Source organism: Arabidopsis thaliana, chromosome 2, assembly GCF_000001735.4.
Source record: "Arabidopsis thaliana chromosome 2, partial sequence".
In the NCBI taxonomy this organism is placed as follows: Eukaryota; Viridiplantae; Streptophyta; class Magnoliopsida; order Brassicales; family Brassicaceae; genus Arabidopsis; species Arabidopsis thaliana.
In genome coordinates this window covers 5,227,732-5,247,233 of record NC_003071.7, presented here as the reverse complement: position 1 = coordinate 5,247,233, position 19,502 = coordinate 5,227,732, and the positions used below count along the sequence as shown (strand labels likewise).

The window sequence follows — 19,502 nt, the reverse complement described above, 5'->3', positions numbered from 1 at the left end:
TATGAAATTAATTTAGTTATAACTTATAATGTTAAAAACAAAATTAGAGAATTTTTAAAAAGTATTCTTAGTGAACTTAATTTTTTTTAATAACAATGCCAAATAATGTAATAATACATTTGGGAAGCCATTTTTAAAAATGTACTTCCCCAACTATATTAGTAGGATTTGCATGACCATAAATATTTCTTGTTAGTAAAATTTCTTAAGCAAATAAATATATTAGAAGCATTAGACTTTGAACAAGACTAGTAACTTTACATGTAAAGAAGATAAAGATTCTTAAAGGGCACATAGCGAGTAATAAAGTAATTAGGACCCGGAAGACAAACAATCGTAAAAATCAAGGAATAATAGAATTATCCCTTTAACTTGTTCAAGTTAACCAAATAATTCTCGCTATCACTTTAACTAGCTAGTTTGTTACGTAATTACTGAGGCCTGAAAAAAAAAACTACTACTGAGGCCACCTCTTTACCGTTATGGTTACCTTCCACAAGTTCCACAAGTTCTACTAGGAACTAAAACATTCTTAACCAATGAAAACACAATGGCTTTCTCTCAACCATTAAAACTCTTGCATAATCACTTAGTTTTAAGATAAATACTTATTTTATTCCTTAACTATTTGCAATTGACAAAATTATATATCAAAATTTAGTCAACAAATACGAGTTAATCGAGAAATATGAAATGATTTGACTAAAATTTAATAAACTCAGAAAATATCCAAATTTCTCTCCAAATTAAAAGCTACGAACTTAGTTTCTTAGTTATCCCTTTGAATTGAAAGTTTCTTCGTTCATCTAATGCCATTCTTGTCAAAATATATGAAATTCGACTTTAATCTCTATATGTCTCTCAATAGATCATGAGAAGGAAACATTTAGAGCTCCTAACTTTTAATTTCAAAAATAAGTTTAAAATTTTAGAATATATTAAGTTTGAATCGAGTTACTTAACATTTCTTTAATAACTAAAAAAGGTTGACCAAATTTTATTAAATCAATAACAAATTAAGGATTAAATTTGAACACGTGATAGTTAAAAAAATTGTGATAATTACAAAATGGTGAGAAATAAAATAAGCTTTTTTCCTTTAGCTTTACATGTTCACTTTCTTAACATAAACAAGAAAAATAAAATTATAAAATAAAAAATGATAATCAGTTATAGCTCACAGGAAAAAAGCTCACAGGCACTAGTTTCGAGATAACTATTTTGAACTAAAAGTTTTTGAAAAGTAGATCTAAACACTTTTTTATTTCCTTTTACATCAATTTTCACCCACCTTTCTTTACACAAAATAGAAGTTCTGAGTCTTCTCCTACCTCAGAAGGCTTTTCCGGTGATCTCACCACAGATGAGACCGGCGTAAGAGACGTCTCTTATAGTGTGGTAGCTGGGGTAGTTTTGGTAACAACCTCTACAACCCCCATGTCTCAAGCTTTGACGTCTTGACCTGAAAGGTGCCTTCAAACAATAAGTTCATCATACTATACTCCCAATCAACGCTGAAAGACTTCATTTATGATACCAACCACCACAAACACAACTGCTCTCCCAAATCTGGTAATGTCCTTTTACCCACAACTGCTTGCATTGAGTGTTTCCAAGGATCTCTAGGAAACTTTAACAGTGTTACCTCAGTCCTGGTTTTCAACCTTTTAAGCATTTTAAACCTGTCAAGCCTTATTACTCGTTGTTGTGTTACTACATGTACTTCATCTTCCCTAACTACCTCTGAAGTACCCTAACGTACCCCACCTATCAAACATGGATAAAAGAATACCATTTTACCGGAAAGGTAAAGGTATTGCAAGAGGTTTTTCACCCCCACCAAGAAAGAGGATCAAAGCACCAGATCTGGATACCTCTGACCTCATTGCAGCCAACTCCCTTACTTTAATGGGAAGACTCACAAACCCTCAAGATCAACGCCTTTGGTCTTTATTTCCTTTCCTCGCAAACCGTTGGACTCTCAAAGGAAAAGCAGTAGGATCTGACCTGGGGAGAGGTTGTTTCCCAGTTCTGCTTTGATGAGGACTTGCAAAAAGTTTTGGATAATAGGCCATATCATTTCAACCAATGGATGATAATTCTGCAGAAATGGGAACCAGTTATCTCTGACACCTTCCCCTCTATGATCCGCTTCTTGATAGAACTCCAAGGTATACCTATACATTACTGGCAACCAAAAATGATGAAATCAATTGGAGAAGAGCTAGAGGAAATTCTAGATCTGGAAATCACCTCTTTCCCAGTAAAAATCAGAATACTCATAAATGGACTCGAACCTCTTATAAAGGAAACGGTGGTTGATTTCCATGATGGAAGTGAAACAATTGTTTTACTAGAGTATAAAAATCTCAAAAATCACTACCACCACTGCTTCCAACTCTCACATGAAAAGAAAAACTGTCTTGGGCTAAAAGAGGAGAAAGAGGTTCCTGTTGTTACAACAAGCTTCCATCAGAACTCCACAGAGCTTTCAAGAAATTACTACACTCCAAAAGATAACTTTACACCCCCTAAAAGCCAGCAAGGAGTCTCCTTTAATTCCGATTCTTCACAGACAAAACATTCTCCATTGAAAAGGAAGTTCCCTGATAGAGAGAGAAGATCACACTCTCACTCTGAGGCTAGATCTTTCAGCCGCAACCACCTCCCCTCAAGAGCTCCTCCAGATAGATCAAATGGCTATCAAGAGAGAAGACCTAGTAAGGAACCCTCCTACCATTCTACCTCCAGAGGTCACTACAGGTCTTCTCAGCAGAATACTCTCCAATGGAAGGAGAAATCCCCTCAAATACAAGCTTCCCACCTGGAAATTTCAGATTCCTCTCGCACTAGAAGGCCCCCTCTTGCGAGAAATCTATCTAGTATGGCTTCCCTCTCTCCTCCCTTACACAGACTGAACTCTCTTGAAGTTATCTCCCCTCCAATTCTAATACCTACAAAAGAATAAATTATGGGTGAGATAAGAGAAGTCACTGTCCAATATACTACTTGTGATGATCCCACTGAAAGTGCAGCAAGGAAACAAAGAGTATTACAAGGTGAGGCCAGAAATATGATGAACAATACTGCTGACCAAATTATTGAAGCTGCAGTAGCATCTTCTAGAGAACCTGTTTGATTATCATATGCTCCCATGCTCAGCCCAATCCAAAACGAGGACTTACCAATCCTACTTCAAGAAGTAGATAAACTAGTTAAAAGAGGTAGAGGGAGACCTCCGCTTGCCAAATCAACTGGTAAAAACACTCTGAAACTTACTGGAGTTACAAGTCAAAAGCGCAATCTTGTTCACAGCTCTCCAAAAAAGACTACTAATCCAAAATCAACCCAAACACAAGGAAAGTCTACAGCTGGCCCGAGTAGACCAACCCCAACTTCCGGGGTATCCTCTTAGTTATCTGGAGGTCTTGCGGGAAAAGCTCTAAAGTCTATCCCTCCCAGTGGTGTAGGACCAAAAGCTAGAATTATCCCTGCGATAAAGAAAAAAACGTTGGATTTTCAGAATCCATCAACCCAACTTTCTTAAGGGCTATGAGCAGGAACTGTTGTGGGTTGGGGAACCCCATGACAGTACAACGAATAAAGGAGATCCGGAAAAAGATCTCTCCAGACTTACTTTTTCTTATTGAGACGAAAAACCCCACAGCCACAATGCTTAGTTCAGTACAAGGGATTGATTACCCCTCCCATCTCCCCGTGGATCCTCTCACACCAAGTGTTGGTGGCCTTGCCCTATTTTGGAAAAATAACTTAGCAGTGGAGATTATTAGCTCATGTTCCCACTTTATTGACACTAAAATCAAGGTTAAAGGATAGACTGTCTTTGCTACCTTTCTTTATGGTGAACCTGATAGGTCAAAAAGAGTTCATGTGTGGCTGCAACTCCAAGGTATTGCTCTTCTCAGAAGATGGAGCATGGCTGATCACTGGTGACTTCAATGACATTATTGGCAGTAATGAAAAAGTTGGGGGCCTTGATAGGCCAGAAAGTTCTTTCTCAAACATTAGACCTTAGATCGTTCATGTCTTCCTGCGACCTCTATGATCTTAAACACTATGGAAATTTTCTATCATGGAGAGGGAAAAGGTACACTCACACTATTATGTGTAGACTAGACAAAGCAATGACAAATAACGATTGGATCATGGCTTACCCCTCAGGCCGCAGTGAATATCTCCGCTTCGAGGGTTCTGATCAACGGCCCTTAGTTACTTCTTTTGACCTTGTTAAAAAGAAAAGGAAAGGCCTCTTCAGATATGATAGAAGTCTGAAAACTAATGAGGAAGTCTCGGTGCTCATAAAGGAAGCGTGGAATTCAGACTCTTATGCTATGATCGAAAAGCGTATTCAACTTTGTAGAGTAGCTATTATTAAATGGTGTAAACTTCAACATTCTAATAGCAAACAAGAGCTTACTTCCCTTCGTGCTCAACTGGATGAACTCATGAGTAATAATTTTGCTACTCAAACCGCTATAGATTGTATAAACCAGAAACTTCTTGAGGAATATAAGAAGGAAGAGGAATTCTGGAAGCAGCGTAGTCAACAACTGTGGCTGGCTCTTGGAGATAAAAACACAGAATATTTCTATGAAGCTACAAAAGGTAGAAGAGCAATCAATAATATTGTTGTTATTGAGAATACAGAGGGGGTCCCTGTTTTTGAGGAAGCAGACATAGCAAAATCCATTCCTGACTATTATCAACAAATTTTTACCTCTCAAGAAGGTGACTGTAGCTCTATTATCTCTAAAGCTCTATCCCCTTGTATAACAGATGAGATGAATGCAACCCTCATCACAATGCCTACTCCCCAAGAAATCAAACAAGTATTCTTTGCTATCCACCCCGACAAGGCTCCGGGTCTTGATGGCTTCTCTGCAAGTTTCTTCTAGTCAAACTGGGAAACAGTAAGTGACAAGATCATCTCAGAAGTGCAATCTTTCTTTATATTCAGCTTACTACCACAAAAAAATCAATCACACTCATATTAGGCTCATACCAAAGATCCCTAGTCCACAGAAAGTTTCAGAATACATGCCAATAGCTCTTTGTTTGGTCTACTACAAAATCATTGCTAAATTGCTAGCTAAGAGACTCCAACCAATCTTACACACCTGTACTTTTGAAAACCAATCTGCCTTTGTGTCTCAGCGAGCCATATTTGATAATGTTCTTATCACACACGAAACCCTTCATTATCTAAAGACCTCAGGGGCGATTAAATGGTGCTTCATGGCTGTCAAAACAGACATGAGCAAGGCATATGACAGATTAGAGTGGGACTTTATAAAAGCAGCTTTTGAACGATTGGGTTTTCACCAAAGCTGGATCAGTTAGATCATGCAATGTGTCTCCACAGTTTCCTACTCTTTTCTTCTTAATGGTCAAGCTAAGGAAATGGTTATTCCACAGAGAGACATCAGACAAGGAGACCCTCTATCACCTTATTTGTTTATCATATGTAGTGAAATACTCTTTGGATTATGCAACAAAGCTCAGGCTAATGGCAGCTTACCTGGAATAAGGGTCTCTAAAGGCAGTCCTCGAGTTAATCACCTCCTCTTTGTAGATGACACTATGTTCTTCTGCCTCTCTGACCCGAAAAGCTGTAGGAAGTTACAGCAGATTCTACAAAAGTATGAACAAGCTTCTGGTCAGAAAATAAACCAAGAGAAGTCCTCCATTACTTTCTCCTCAAAAACTAAAACTAAAGTTAAAGTGCAAGCAAAGAATATCCTATCTTTTCAAAAGGAAGGAGGACAAGACAAATATTTGGGTTTACCTAAGCTTTTTGGAAAGAAGAAGATGGATCTTTTCAGCCAAATAGTTGATAAAGCAAAAAGCCCTGAGTTGGTCTTCAAGATTCCTCTCAACTGCGGGTAAACACACAATGCTGAAATCAGTTTTATTTGCTATGCCTACATATATTATGACTTTCTTCCATCTTCATAGCTCCCTCTATAAACGCATACAGTCAGCCCTTACCCGTTTTTGGTTGGATGGAAATACAGAAAAAAAAGAAAATGAGTTGGATTTCTTGGAAGAAAATGACAAAATCTTTTAGGACTGTTGGTCTTGGTTTCAGAGATATCAGTACCTTCAATAAGGCCCTCCTAGCAAAGATCAGCTGGCGTCTACTCACTAAACCCTCTAGCCTCATAGCAAAGGTATTGGTAGGGAAATACTGCAAGTTTTCTACTCTACTTAATTGCTCTGTACCAAACACTCCTTCACATGTTTGGCTAAGTATTTGCTTAGGACGTGACCTGCTGAAAGCTCAGTTGGGCAAATTAATTGGTTCGGGAGAAACCACCCATATTTGGAGAACCCCATGGCTATCTTTAGTTTCACCACTCTCCCCAATGCCACCCCCCCCCCACGGAGGCTACTCAACATATGCGAGTTGCTGATCTCTTGCTCTCGGATTCCTGTGATTAGAACAAAAACCTTATTAGACGTATCCTTCTATCTTATGAAATAGAAATTTTAACTCTTAGACCAAGCTAGTTGGGAGCAGCAGATTTATTGGCTTGGTTACCAACAAAAGATGGCATATACACAGCAAAATCAGGGTATTATGAGGCTTATTCGGATACTTACCCCATCGTTGAGATCACGCCTGCCCCCACAGATGATGAATTTGATTGAAAGACTCATATTTGGTCCCTCAAAAGCTCACCAAAAACTAAACTTCTTCTTTGGAAAGCTGGCCAAAATTCTCTTCCAGTTGGTTTAAACCTCCTCCATCGACAGGTTAATGACTCTATCAAGTATCCTCATTGTGGACTAGAGGAATCAGTGGTCCACATGTTCTTTTCCTGTCCTTTTGCGTCAAGACTGTGGAATTTGGCTCTTTTCAAATCACAACTCAACATAACCAACAGTAGATCTATGCAAGAGGAAATAAAGAGCTTCAAGAAACTCATATGTCTCCCTCCCACGGGTATTGGAGATGGAACTCTCGCACCATGGCTATTCTAGACCATCTGGACCTCTAGGAATCACCTAATTTTCAGCAAAAAAACAGATCACTGTCGAAGAAGCTCTTCAAATTGCAATCTCACGAGCTAAAAGAGTGGCAAGCAGCTCAATTGCAAAAACCACAAGTGCATAAGCTTCGACTACCTGTTGTTTTACCCTCTGCTCCCACATTAGCTGTGACTTGCTTCTCAGACGCATCATGGAAAGACGATGGTAACGCTGGATTTGGTTGGTTTCTAAGGATCCACACGATATTACCCTCTTGGAAGGATCAGCCTCAACCTCCTCCGTCGGATCACCTTTGATAGCCGAAGTCATGGCAACTCTCGCCGACGTTAGAGTTGCGGTCGAATCGGCCCAACAAAACCTCTTCTTCGCTTCAGACTCGATGATTCTAGTCAAAGCTCTCAATCTGAAGATCCATCAGAAGGAACTTCATGGAATTCTACACGATATCCTGCATCTATCCTCTAATTTTATTGTCTGCACCTTTAATTACATTCTTAGGGCACTTAATCGACAAGCGGATCTCTTGGCAAAGAACGCTCTGTTTTCTATTATGTAATATCTTTCTAATTAATAATAATTAGATATTTTGATCAAAAAAAAAAACTCTTTCAAGCGAGTCTGAAATTAAGCAAGCATATTTCACCTATAAAATTTTCTAAAGTTTTAAAAAACGTAAAATAGACAATAAATAAAATTAAAAACAACTAACGACAGACATAAATTTTTATAGACTTCCAATTTGGAAAAATGGATCCAAGATGAACATGTGTAAATTCTCACAGTTTACTTGGAAATATTATTATCAAAAGAGTGCTAAAACGTTTCAAATGATATTTACAATATACATACATATATGTCCAATGGCAAATCTAGATTTTTTTTTTGCCAGGGGCAAAATATTATATCGACTTTTAAAGATAAAAATAATTTATTATGTACTTTTTAATATTGTTACTTTATTATTGTTATTTATATTTCTAAATAGGTTAGAGATGATATTATATGTCGTAAGTTATTAAAATAAATTAATTCTGGGAAAATATATTAGTTAGAGAATATGTATAACTTTTCGAATAACAAAAAACAAAAATTTTAGAAATAAACCAATAAAATGCAACAATAAAAAGATTTTGAGAGAAAACTAAATAAATAAATAAAGAAAAAACAAATCTAAACAAATTGGAAATTATATAAAATCTGGAAATGAGACGTTTATATTAGAGGAAAAATAAACAATAAAAGCTAAAATTTAGGGAAGTTAATAAAAAAAAAGGAAAGAAAAGAATAAATGAAAAAAATTAAAAGGGCATTATGGGATTTGATTTTGAGTTTATAGGGGGAAAGTTGGTTCAAATTTCCATTTAAGCTAACAAATCTTTATTAAAATCAATGAAAATCTAGAAATTTGATAATTTACCCGGGGCAGCTGCTCCTCTTTTCCCTACATGGATCCGCCCCTGTATATGTCTATGTTACTATGATTATAAAATTTAATACAAATAAGGCTAAATTATGATAGAGTAAGAAAACATGTAATTTCGTTGATAGGCTTTGTTTTTTTTAATAAGGGTTTTCTGCAAAAAAAAACCTCGAAGTCGATCTCGTTTGCGAATCTACCATCCATGTCCCAACTATGCAAGTCAACCACATCAATTTTAAAGTCACCCGCTAAATAATCTTCCGTCATATCAATGACATGGCATCGCTAAAAACGGTATGATTTCATTAGTTTTGTGCCGTTTAATATAACAAAAACGACATGGCATTGAAAAAATAGATTTGGAGATAAAATAGATTTGGGGGAAAAATCGATTTGGGGAAGAACATTAGGGTTTATAGAGTGGTTCATTTGGAGGAATTCAATATGGGGAATGAGGGTTTCGTGATCGATTTCGATTAGTGTAACGCCCGTGAACCGGAAAATTGGTTAGAGTTTGTATTTAAATCGTCTGATTTAATTGGTTTAGTTAATTGGAAACCTTAGAGTGTGCCTATAAAAGAAGGAAACTCTAAATTAGGGCTTTAATTAGCCACTTTCGTTTTATAAAAGAGAAAAAGAGAGAGAAGGAGAAGGAGCAGAATCGTTAGGGTATAGGAGAAATCAGTTTCGTCATATCAAATCGTGGTCAAAGGTAACGAAATTTGGTAGAGTTATTCCCAAGTCCTTTATCGTTATTCTCCAGTTTACAGAATTGGATTTGGATTAAAATTGAATGAGTTATTTGCAGTTTCGTGATAAAAAGAGGACGAGTCCTCGAGGGTACCGGCGAGAGTGATGGCCACAGTGCCACGGTTGAGCAGAGTGTGGGTTTGCAGGCTGAGTTTGTGGAGCCCGGGGTTGGGGACGGTTTTGGTGCCGATCTAGCTGGTGCAGCCGGAGTGGGGGCTGGTGGAGCAGGTGTCGGTGTCGGTGTGCATGCCGTTGGTGCTGAGAGCCCAAGAGTGATGGGTACCGCAACCGGAGGAGCCCAGGTTCCAGACGTTGGTTTGGCGGGCATGCTGAGGCAATTGTTTGAGCGGTTACCATACGTGGTACCAGTGGAGGCTCCAGTTGCGCCATGAGTGGCAGAGGTGCAGTAGAGGGCTGCGGTTGCTGATGAGGTTCCATCTTATTTGAGGATGATGGAGCAGTTGCAGAGGATTGGCAGCGAGTATTTTTTTGGTAGTACTAGTCCTGAGGAGGCCGACAGTTGGAGGTCGCGGGTTGAGTGGAACTTCGGTTCGAGGAGATGCCCTGCGGACTATCGGGTGGATCTGGTAGTGCATTTTCTAGAGGGGGATGTACATTTATGGTGGCGGAGTATGACTACCAGGAGGAGGCAGGCGGATATATCTTGGACAGATTTCGTGGCTGAGTTTAATGCCAAGTACTTTCCGCAGGAGGCGCTCGACCGTATAAAGGAGCGTTTTCTTGAGCTGACACATGGTGAGCGGTCGGTTCGGGAGTATGACTGGGAGTTTAACCAACACTTGGTGTATGCGGGTCGGGGCATGGAGGATAACCAGGCCCAGATGAGGAGGTTCTTGAGGGGACTTCGACCGGATTTAAGGGTGCGGTGTAGAGTGTTGTAGTACGCCACGAAGGTGGCACTGGTGGAGACGGCTGCTGAGGTAGAGGAGGACCTTCAGAGGCAGGTGGTGGCAGTGAGTCCAGCGGTACAGCCAAAGAAGACTCAGCAGCAGGTGGCACCTAGCAAGGGCGGTAAGCCTGAGCAGGGGCAGAAGAGGAAGTGGGATCATCCTTCCAGAGCTGGACAGGGTGGTCGTGCAAGATGTTTTTCTTGTGGGAGCCTTGACCACAAGGTAGCGGATTGCACGCAGCGAGCTGAGACAAGAGAGTGCTACCACTGCAAGGAGAGGGGACATCTCAGGCCGAATTGTCCTAAATTGCAGCCGATGGCAGTGGCAGTAGTACAGCCGGCGGTGCAGCAGGGAGTGCAGCAGTTAGCACAGATTGTAGCGGCACCACAAGGCTACACTACGCGTGAGATAAGCAGTATCAGCAACAGAGCGATCACTGGTATGATTTCTTAGACTCAGACATTGTGAATTATTTCTGTTGTTTTGGAAATCATTGTTTTGTGATGAATGTTAGGATTCTTAGCACATAAGGTTTTTGTAGGGACCTTATTAGTGGGCGGTGTAGAGGCCCATGTGTTGTTTGACTCTGGAGCATCGCATTGCTTCATTACACCGGAAAAAGTGCCTCGCGCGGCAACAACCGTGGGGATCCTGGTGAGCAGTTTGGAGCCGTCAAGGTTGCAGGAGGGCAGTTTCTAGCGGTTATGGGGAGAGCGAAGGGTGTGGATATTTAGATTGCAGGGGAGTCGATGCCAGCAGATTTGATTATCAGCCCTGTAGAGTTGTATGATGTTATTCTGGAAATGGATTGGTTGGATCATTACAGAGTACATCTTGACTCCCACCGTGGGAGAGTTTCTTTTGAGCGGCTAGAGGGGAGGTTGGTTTATCAGGGAGTGAGACGTACCTCAAGGAGTCTCGTCATCTCAGTAGTGCAGGAAGAGAAAATGATCGAGAAGGGCTGCGAGGCTTACCTGGTGATGATATCTATGCCGGAGTCTGTGGGGCAGGTAGCTGTGAGCGATATTCGGGTTGTTCAGGAGTTCGAGGATGTGTTTCGATCGTTGCAGGGATTACCACCATGACGGTCTGATCCTTTCACGATTGAGTTGGAACCAGGGACATCGCCGTTGTCTAAGGCACCCTACAGGATGGCTCCAGCAGAGATGGCAGAGTTGAAGAAGCAGCTAGAGGATTTGTTGGGTAAGGAATTCATTCGTCCTAGTACTTCACCTTGGGGAACGCCGGTGTTATTTGTGAAGAAGAAAGACGGGAGTTTCTGCTTATGTATTGACTACCGGGGGTTGAACCGGGTTACTGTGAAAAAACAGGTACCCTTTGCCAAGGATCGATGAGTTGTTGGATCAGTTGAGGGGTGCTACTTGTTTCTCTAAAATCGATTTGATGTCGGGTTATCACCAGATCCCGATAGCAGAGACAGATGTTTGCAAGACTGCTTTCAGGACGAGATATGGATATTTTGAGTTCATGGTCATGCCTTTCGGTTTGACTAATGCACCTGCAGCGTTCATGAGGTTGATGAACAGCGTGTTCCAGGAGTTTCTGGATGAGTTTGTGATCATCTTTATTGATGACATCCTGGTGTATTCTAAGAGTCTTGAGGAGCATGAGGTTTATCTAAGGAGAGTGATGGAGAAACTGCGGGAGCTGAAGCTGTTCGCTAAGTTGAGCAAGTGCAGTTTCTGGCAGAGAGAGATGGGTTTTCTGGGTCACATTGTTTCTGTAGAGGGAGTTTCAGTAGATCTAGAGAAGATTGAGGCTATCAGAGATTGGCCTAGACCGACGAATGCCACTGAGATCAGGAATTTTCTTGGGTTGGCAGGGTATTACAGGAGGTTCATCAAGGGGTTTGCGAGTATGGCACAGCCGATGACTAAGCTGAAAGGGAAGGATGTTCCTTTTGTGTGGTCACCGGAGTGCGAGAAAAGTTTCGTGAGTCTGAAGGAGATGTTGACGAGTACACCAGTGTTAGAATTGCCAGAGCATGGAAGGTTATTGCCTATGCATCGCGGTAGTTGAGGAAGCATGAGGGCAACTATCCTACTCACGATTTGGAGATGGCTGCGGTAATCTTTGCCTTGAAGATTTGGAGGTCTTATCTTTATGGCAGGAAAGTGCAGGTGTTCACGGATTATAAGAGTTTGAAGTACATCTTCACTCAGCCAGAGCTGAACCTGAGGCAGAGGCGATGGATGGAGCTGGTGGGTGATTATGATCTGGAGATAGCCTACCATCATGGGAAGGCTAATGTGGTTGCAGACGCGTTGAGCCGTAAGCGCGTGGGTGCGGCTACAGGGCAGAGTGTTGAGGCCTTGGTGAGTGAGATTGATGCTTTGCGGTTGTGTGCTGTGGCACGAGAGCCATTGGGAATGGAAGCTGTGGATCGAGCAGATCTTCAGACTAGAGTTCGGTTGGCTCAGGAGAAGGATGAGGGATTGATTGCGGCTTCTAAGGCAGAGGGCTCTGAGTATCAGTTTGCAGCTAATGGGACTATTCTTGTGCATGGGCGAGTTTGTGTGCCTAAGGATGAGGAGTTGCGACGAGAGATCTTGAGTGAGGCTCATGCGAGCATGTTTTTCATTCATCCAGGAGCGACTAAGATGTACCGAGACCTCAAGCGGTACTATCAGTGGGTCGGGATGATGAGGGATGTAGCTAATTGGGTCGCAGAATGCGATGTTTGCCAGTTAGTTAAGGCTGAGCATCAGGTGCCGGGTGGCCTGTTGGAGAGTTTACCCATTCCTGTGTGGAAGTGGGATTTTATCACGATGAATTTCGTGGTTGGGTTGCCTGTGTCGCGGACCAAAGATGCTATCTGGGTGATCGTGGATCGTATGACTAAGTCAGCACATTTTCTGGCCATTACAAAAACCGATGGAGCAGCGGTGTTTGCTAAGAAATATGTGAGCGAGATCGTGAAGTTGCATGGAGTACATGTGAGTATTGTGTCAGACAGGGATTCCAAGTTTACTTCTGCATTTTGGAGAGCTTTTCAGGCAGAGATGGGCACTAAGGTGCAGATGATCACGGCTTATCATCCACAGACAAATGGGCAATCTGAGAGGACTATTCAGATGCTTGAGGATATGTTGCGGATGTGTGTCTTGGATTGGGGAGGTCATTGGGCGGATCACTTGAGTCTGGTAGAGTTTGCTTATAACAACAGCTATCAGGCGAGTATTGGGATGGCTCCTTTTGAGGCGTTGTACGGGAGGCCATGCAGGACACCGTTATGCTGGACCCAAGTGGGGAGAGGAGCATATATGGTGAAGATTATGTTCAGGAGACCACAGAGAGGATCCAGGTTCCTAAGCTGAACATGAAGGAAGCTCAGGATCGACAACGGAGTTATGCTGACAAGAGGAGGAGAGAGCTTGAGTTTGAGGTTGGGGACAAAGTGTATCTCAAGATGGCCATGTTGCGAGGTCCGAACAGGTCTATATCAGAGACTAAGTTGAGTCCGAGGTACATGGGTCCGTTCAGGATTGTTGAGAGGGTGGGACTAGTGGCATACAAGTTAGAGTTGCCTGATGTTATGCGTGCGTTTCACAGGGTCTTTCATGTGTCGATGCTGAGGAAGTGTCTTCACAAGGATGATGAGGTGTTGGCTAAGACTACAGAGGATCTTCAGACCAACATGACTTTGGAGGCGAGACCAGTGAGGGTTCTCGAGAGCATGATCAAGGAACTTCGGTGAAAGAAGATTCCTTTGATCAAAATCTTGTGGGACTGCGATGGTGTGACAGAGGAGACTTGGGAGCCAGAGGCGAGGATGAAGGCAAGGTTAAAAAAGTGGTTCGAGAAGCAGGTTGCTGCATGAGTTTGCCTATCCTTGGTTTCCAGTTTCAGTGATGTTGAGTTTTTGAGCTTTTGAGTTGTTGTTCTTATTTCTCTTTCATTTGTATTTTTGTTTAGAGTTGTAACGATCATGACATTTGATGATTAATAAGATGAGTATTTTTTTTCTTGGATTTGACTTCAATTGTCTTATTTAAGAATGTGTTGTGCGGTTTCCAAAAATGGAAAGTTTCCCAGAAAGGACTTGTCTATTTTTGGAAAGTTTGAGTAAACAACCTAAGAGAGAGGTGTGTTTACGAGATGGCCGGGAGTTGGTCCTAAGGATATCCTCGAGGGGATATGATGGATGGTGAGGCAAAAAGGTGTCTTACTCGAATCCATGAGAGAGTCTGGAGATATGGTCGGAAGCGTTTAATATTGTTTGCTCGAGGGACATGAGGGTCCCAACGACTCGTGAGGAGCGGAGTATGCTCCTGAGGTACCGCTAACTCGAGGGACTTGGTGTCTTCAGAGTGCGAGGGGTACGGTGGCTTCGGGTGACGATCCGAGAGCACCCTTTAGGGTGACGACCCGAGAGCGAGTTTTGAGGTATTATTTTTTCCAAGTGTCGTAACTTGATAACTTTATGGCTGAGAGTGAGCCGACACAACTCAGGGTTTGACATTTGAGTGGGGAAGATAATACGTGTGATACCCGAGAGTGACGGTTTATGCTCGAAGATTGCGGTCTGAGAATGGAGAGTGAGTTGTGAGCAACAATGACTAGTAAATCGTTAGTATATCGACTGGATAGAGAGACCTAGTGGGTGTGTGATTGGAGGGAGTGCGGACCGTAGTGATGGTTGCACGGAGTTCCTCGGAGTGGAAGGGTGAAGCTAGATTCGAAGACGAATCTATGTTAGTGGAGGAGAATTGTAACGCCCGTGAACCAGAAAATTGGTTAGAGTTTGTATTTAAATCGTCCGGTTTAATTGGTTTGGTTAATTGGAAACTCTACAGTGTGCCTATAAAAGAAAGAAACTCGAAATTAGTGTTTTAGTTAGCCACTTTTCGTTTTATAAAAGATAAAAAGAGAGAGAAAGAGCAGAATCGTTAGGGTTTGGGAGAATTCAGTTTCGTCATATCAAATCGTGGTCAAAGGTAACGAAATTGGGTAAAGTTATTCCCAAGTCCTTTATCGTTATTCTCCAGTTTTTAGAATTGGATTTGGATTAAAATTGGATAAGTTATTCGCTGTTTCGTGAGACACATTTTCTCAGACGCGAATTAGGACCAGCGGGGTTTGAAACTGAGATCGTGGTCTCGTCTGTTTCCCGATCGGCACGAGTTTTTGTGGGCAGCGTTGTGACGTCTACGGCTAGCGGTTCACTGGAGCAATTTATAAGTTAATGGTTAGTTTGTATTTTAGGGTTTCGTCTTTGACATTGTTAGTTTCTGATTTTTCCTGTCCAATTGCTTCAAGGTTGCTTTTGGTTGTGGACTTGTTGTAGGACGTTTCTGGATTGTTTCAGACGCAAGGAGAGTCTCTCCTGGGTTAAATTGTTGTTAGAATCAATTTGTTAAGGTGAGTGCGTGACCATGAGCTTATCTGAGCGATTGGGTTGTATGATTTGTTTTGTGTGATGGTATGTAGGTGTGGTGATTGTGTTTTTGGGTGAATTGTTCAATGACTGGTTTGTTTATGATGTATTTGTGATTATACCCTTTTAATTGGTTGTGTGTATAGCTCGTAGATGGGAGGATCGCCTCACTAAGTATTTGTGATAATACTTACCCATCTCATTGTATTGTTGATGCAGGTAAAGATAAAGTGTGATCGTAGAATCATGGCAAGGAAGAGAGGATGATCTAGGAACTCATTTGGTTTATTTTTATGTTTTGGTTATTAGAACCGGTTAGGGTTGTGTTAGGATTTTTAGTCATTCTTGGTTTTGTTGGTTGAATTATTTATTTATTCATAAAATAACATTTTTGACTTGCGGTTTAATTGTTACTTTATTGGTTGGTTTAATTAGATATTTATGGGAATATTTAATTATGTTTTAAAAAACAAAAATGGGTCGGGTTGTTTCAATTTGGTATTAGAGCGATCACGGTTATAGGATGTGTAGAATAATTAATTGATGAATTATTTTTCAATGATTGATGTGGGATGAGCTAGGGTGTTAGCATACTGAGGATTGATTACGGAGTGTTTAGTCAATTGTGTGTTGTTGGAGTCCTAGCATCATCTTCTCTGAGCCTTAAATGAGATTTCACGGTAAGTAGTTTGTGATATATTCGTTTATTTTAGTTTCTTAGCCATTTGTTCTTGAGTAGCGCAGATGGTTAAAGGAACTGGAGTTCGTGGTCGTGGTCGTGGTCGTGGTCGTGGTCGTGGTCGTGGTCGTGGTCGCGGTAGAGGACGAGTCCTCGAGGGTACCGGCGAGAGTGATGGCCACAATGCCACTATTGAGAAGAGTGTGGGTTTGCAGCCTGAGTTTGTGGAGCCCGGGGTTGGAGACGGTCTTGGTGCCGATATAGCTGGTGCAGCCGGAGTGGGGGCTGGTGGAGCAGGTGTCAGTATCGGTGTGCATGTCGTTGGTGCTGAGGGCCCAAGAGTGATGGGTGCCGCAGCCGGAGGAGCCCAGGCTCTAGAGGTTGGTTTGGCGGGCATGCTGAGACAGTTGTTGGAGCGGTTACCAGGCGTGGTACCAGTGGAGGCTCCAGTTGCGCCACGAGTGGCGGAGGTGCAGCAGAGGACTGCGGTTGCTGAGGAGGTTCCATCTTATTTGAGGATGATGGAGCAGTTGCAGAGGATTGGCAGCGGGTATTTTTCTGGTGGTACTAGTCCAGAGGAGGCCTACAGTTGGAGGTCGCGGGTTGAGCGTAACTTCGGTTCGAGCAGATGCCCGGCAGAAAATCGGGTGGATCTGGCAGTGCATTTTTTAGAGGGGGATGCACATTTGTGGTGGCGGAGTGTGACTGCCAGGACGAGGTAGGCGGATATGTCTTGGACAGATTTTGTGGCTGAGTTTAATGCCAAGTACTTTCCGCAGGAGGCGCTCGACCGTATGGAGGCGCGTTTTCTTAAGCTGACACAGGGTGAGCGGTCGGTTTGGGAGTATGACCGGGAGTTTAACCAACTCTTGGTGTATGCGGGTCGGGGCATGGAGGATGACCAGGCCCAGATGAGGAGGTTCTTGAGGGGACTACGACTGGATTTGAGGGTGCGGTGTAGAGTGTCGTAGTACGTCACGAAGGCGGCACTGATGGAGACGACTGCTGAGGTAGAGGAGGACCTTCAGAGGCAGGTGGTGGCAGTGAGTCCAGCGGTACAGCCAAAGAAGACCCAGCAGCAGGTGGCACCTAGCAAGGGCGGCAAGCCTGAGCAGGGGCAGAAGAGGAAGTGGGATCATCCTTCCGGAGCTGGACAGGGTGGTCGTGCAAGATGTTTTTCTTGTGGGAGCCTTGACCACAAGGTAGTGGATTGCACGCAGCGACCTGAGACGAGAGAGTGCTACCAGTACAAGGAGAGGGGACATTTCAGGCCGAATTGTCCTAAGTTGCAGCCGATGGCAGTGGCAGTAGTACAGCCGGCGCTGCAGCAGGGAGTGCAGCAGTTAGCACAGATTGTAGCGGCACCACAAGGCTACACTACGCGTGAGATAAGCAGTATCAGCAACAGAGCGATCACTGGTATGATTTCTTAGACTCAGACTTTGTGAATTATTTCTGTTGTTTTGGAAATCATTGTTTTATGATGAATGTTAGGATTCTTAACACATAAGGTTTTTGTAGGGACTTTATTAGTGGGCGGTGTAGAGGCCCATGTGTTGTTTGACTCTGGAGCATCGCATTGCTTCATTACCCCGGAAAAAGTGCCTCGCGCAGCAACATCCGTGGGGATCCTGGTGAGCAGTTTGGAGCCGTCAAGGTTGCTGGAGGGCAGTTTTTAGCGGTTATGGGGAGAGCGAAAGGTGTGGATATTTAGATTGCAGGGGAGTCGATGCCTGTAGATTTGATTATCAGCCCTGTAGAGTTGTATGATGTTATTCTGGGAATGGATTGGTTGGATCATTACAGAGTACATCTTGACTGCCACCGTGGGAGAGTTTCTTTTGAGCGGCCAGAGGGGAGGTTGGTTTATCAGGGAGTGAGACCTACCTCAAGGAATTCATTCGTCCTAGTACTTCACCTTGTGGAGCGCCGGTGTTATTTGTGAAGAAGAAAGACGGCAGTTTCTGCTTATGTATTGACTACCGGGGGTTAAACCGGGTCACTGTGAAAAAACAGGTACCCTTTGCCAAAGATCGATGAGTTGTTGGATCAGTTGAGGGGTGCTACTTGTTTATCTAAAATCGATTTGACGTCGGGTTATCACCAGATCCCGATAGCGGAGGCAGATGTTCGCAAGACTGCTTTCAGGACGAGATATGGACATTTTGAGTTAGGGTGATGCTTTTCGGTTTGACTAATGCACCTGCAGCGTTCATGAGGTTGATGAACAGCGTGTTCCAGGAGTTTTTGGATGAGTTTGTGATCATCTTTATTGATGACATCCTGGTGTATTCTAAGAGTCTTGAGGAGCATGAGGTACATCTGAGGAGAGTGATGGAGAAACTGCGGGAGCTGAAGCTGTTCGCTAAGTTGAGCAAGTGCAGTTTCTGGCAGAGAGAGATGGGTTTTCTGGGTCACATTGTTTCTGTAGAGGGAGTTTCAGTAGATCCAAAGAAGATTGAGGCTATCAGAGATTGGCCTAGACCGACGAATGCCACTGAGATCAGGAGTTTTCTTGGGTTGGCAGGGTATTACAGGAGATTTGTCAAAGGGTTTGCGAGTATGGCACAGCCGATGACTAAGCTGACAGGGAAGGATGTTCCGTTTGACGAGTACACCATTGTTAGCATTGCCAGAGCATGGAGAGTCTTACATAGTGTATACTGATGCCTTGAGAGTTGGTTTGGGTTGTGTTCTAATGAAGCGTGGGAAGGTTATTGCCTATGCATCGCGGCAGTTGAGGAAGCATGAGGGCAACTATCCTACTCACGATTTGGAGATGGCTGCGGTCATCTTTGCCTTGAAGATTTGGAGGTCTTATCTTTATCGCGGGAGGAGGATCAAGGAACTTCGGCGAAAGAAGATTCCTTTGATCAAAATCATGTGGGACTGCGATGGTGTGACAGAGGAGACTTGGGAGCCAGAGGCGAGGATGAAGGCAAGGTTCAAGAAGTGGTTCGAGAAGCAGGTTGCTGCATGAGTTTGCCTATCCTTGGTTTCCAGTTTCAGTGATGTTGAGTTTTTGAGCTTTTGAGTTGTTGTTCTTATTTGTCTTTCATTTGTATTTTCGTTTGGAGTTGTAACGATCATGACATTTGATGATTAATAAGATGAGTATTTTTTTTTTTTTGGATTTGACTTGAGTTGTCTTATTTAAGAATGTATTGTGCGGTTTCCAAAAATGGAAAGTTTCCCAAAAAGGACTTGTCTATTTTTGGAAAGTTTGAGTAAACAACCTAAGAGAGAGGTGTGTTTACGAGATGGCCGGGAGTTGGTCCTAAGGATATCCTCGAGGGGATATGATGGATGGTGAGGCAAAAAGGTGTCTTA

General features: G+C 42.6%; 3 pseudogenes across 3 annotated transcripts; all 3 read left to right on the top strand.

The window, feature by feature from the left end:
* Positions 1–2,200: 2,200 nt before the first annotated feature.
* AT2G12770 lies at positions 2,201–7,465 on the top strand (annotated as a pseudogene; the record flags this gene model as incomplete). Its single annotated transcript has 1 exon — positions 2,201–7,465.
* A 1,766-nt stretch (positions 7,466–9,231) lies between these two features.
* AT2G12760 lies at positions 9,232–13,933 on the top strand (annotated as a pseudogene; the record flags this gene model as incomplete). The annotated part of the gene is made up of 1 exon: positions 9,232–13,933.
* A 2,304-nt stretch (positions 13,934–16,237) lies between these two features.
* Positions 16,238–19,014, top strand: AT2G12750 (annotated as a pseudogene; the record flags this gene model as incomplete). The annotated part of the gene is made up of 1 exon: positions 16,238–19,014.
* Positions 19,015–19,502: the final 488 nt, after the last annotated feature.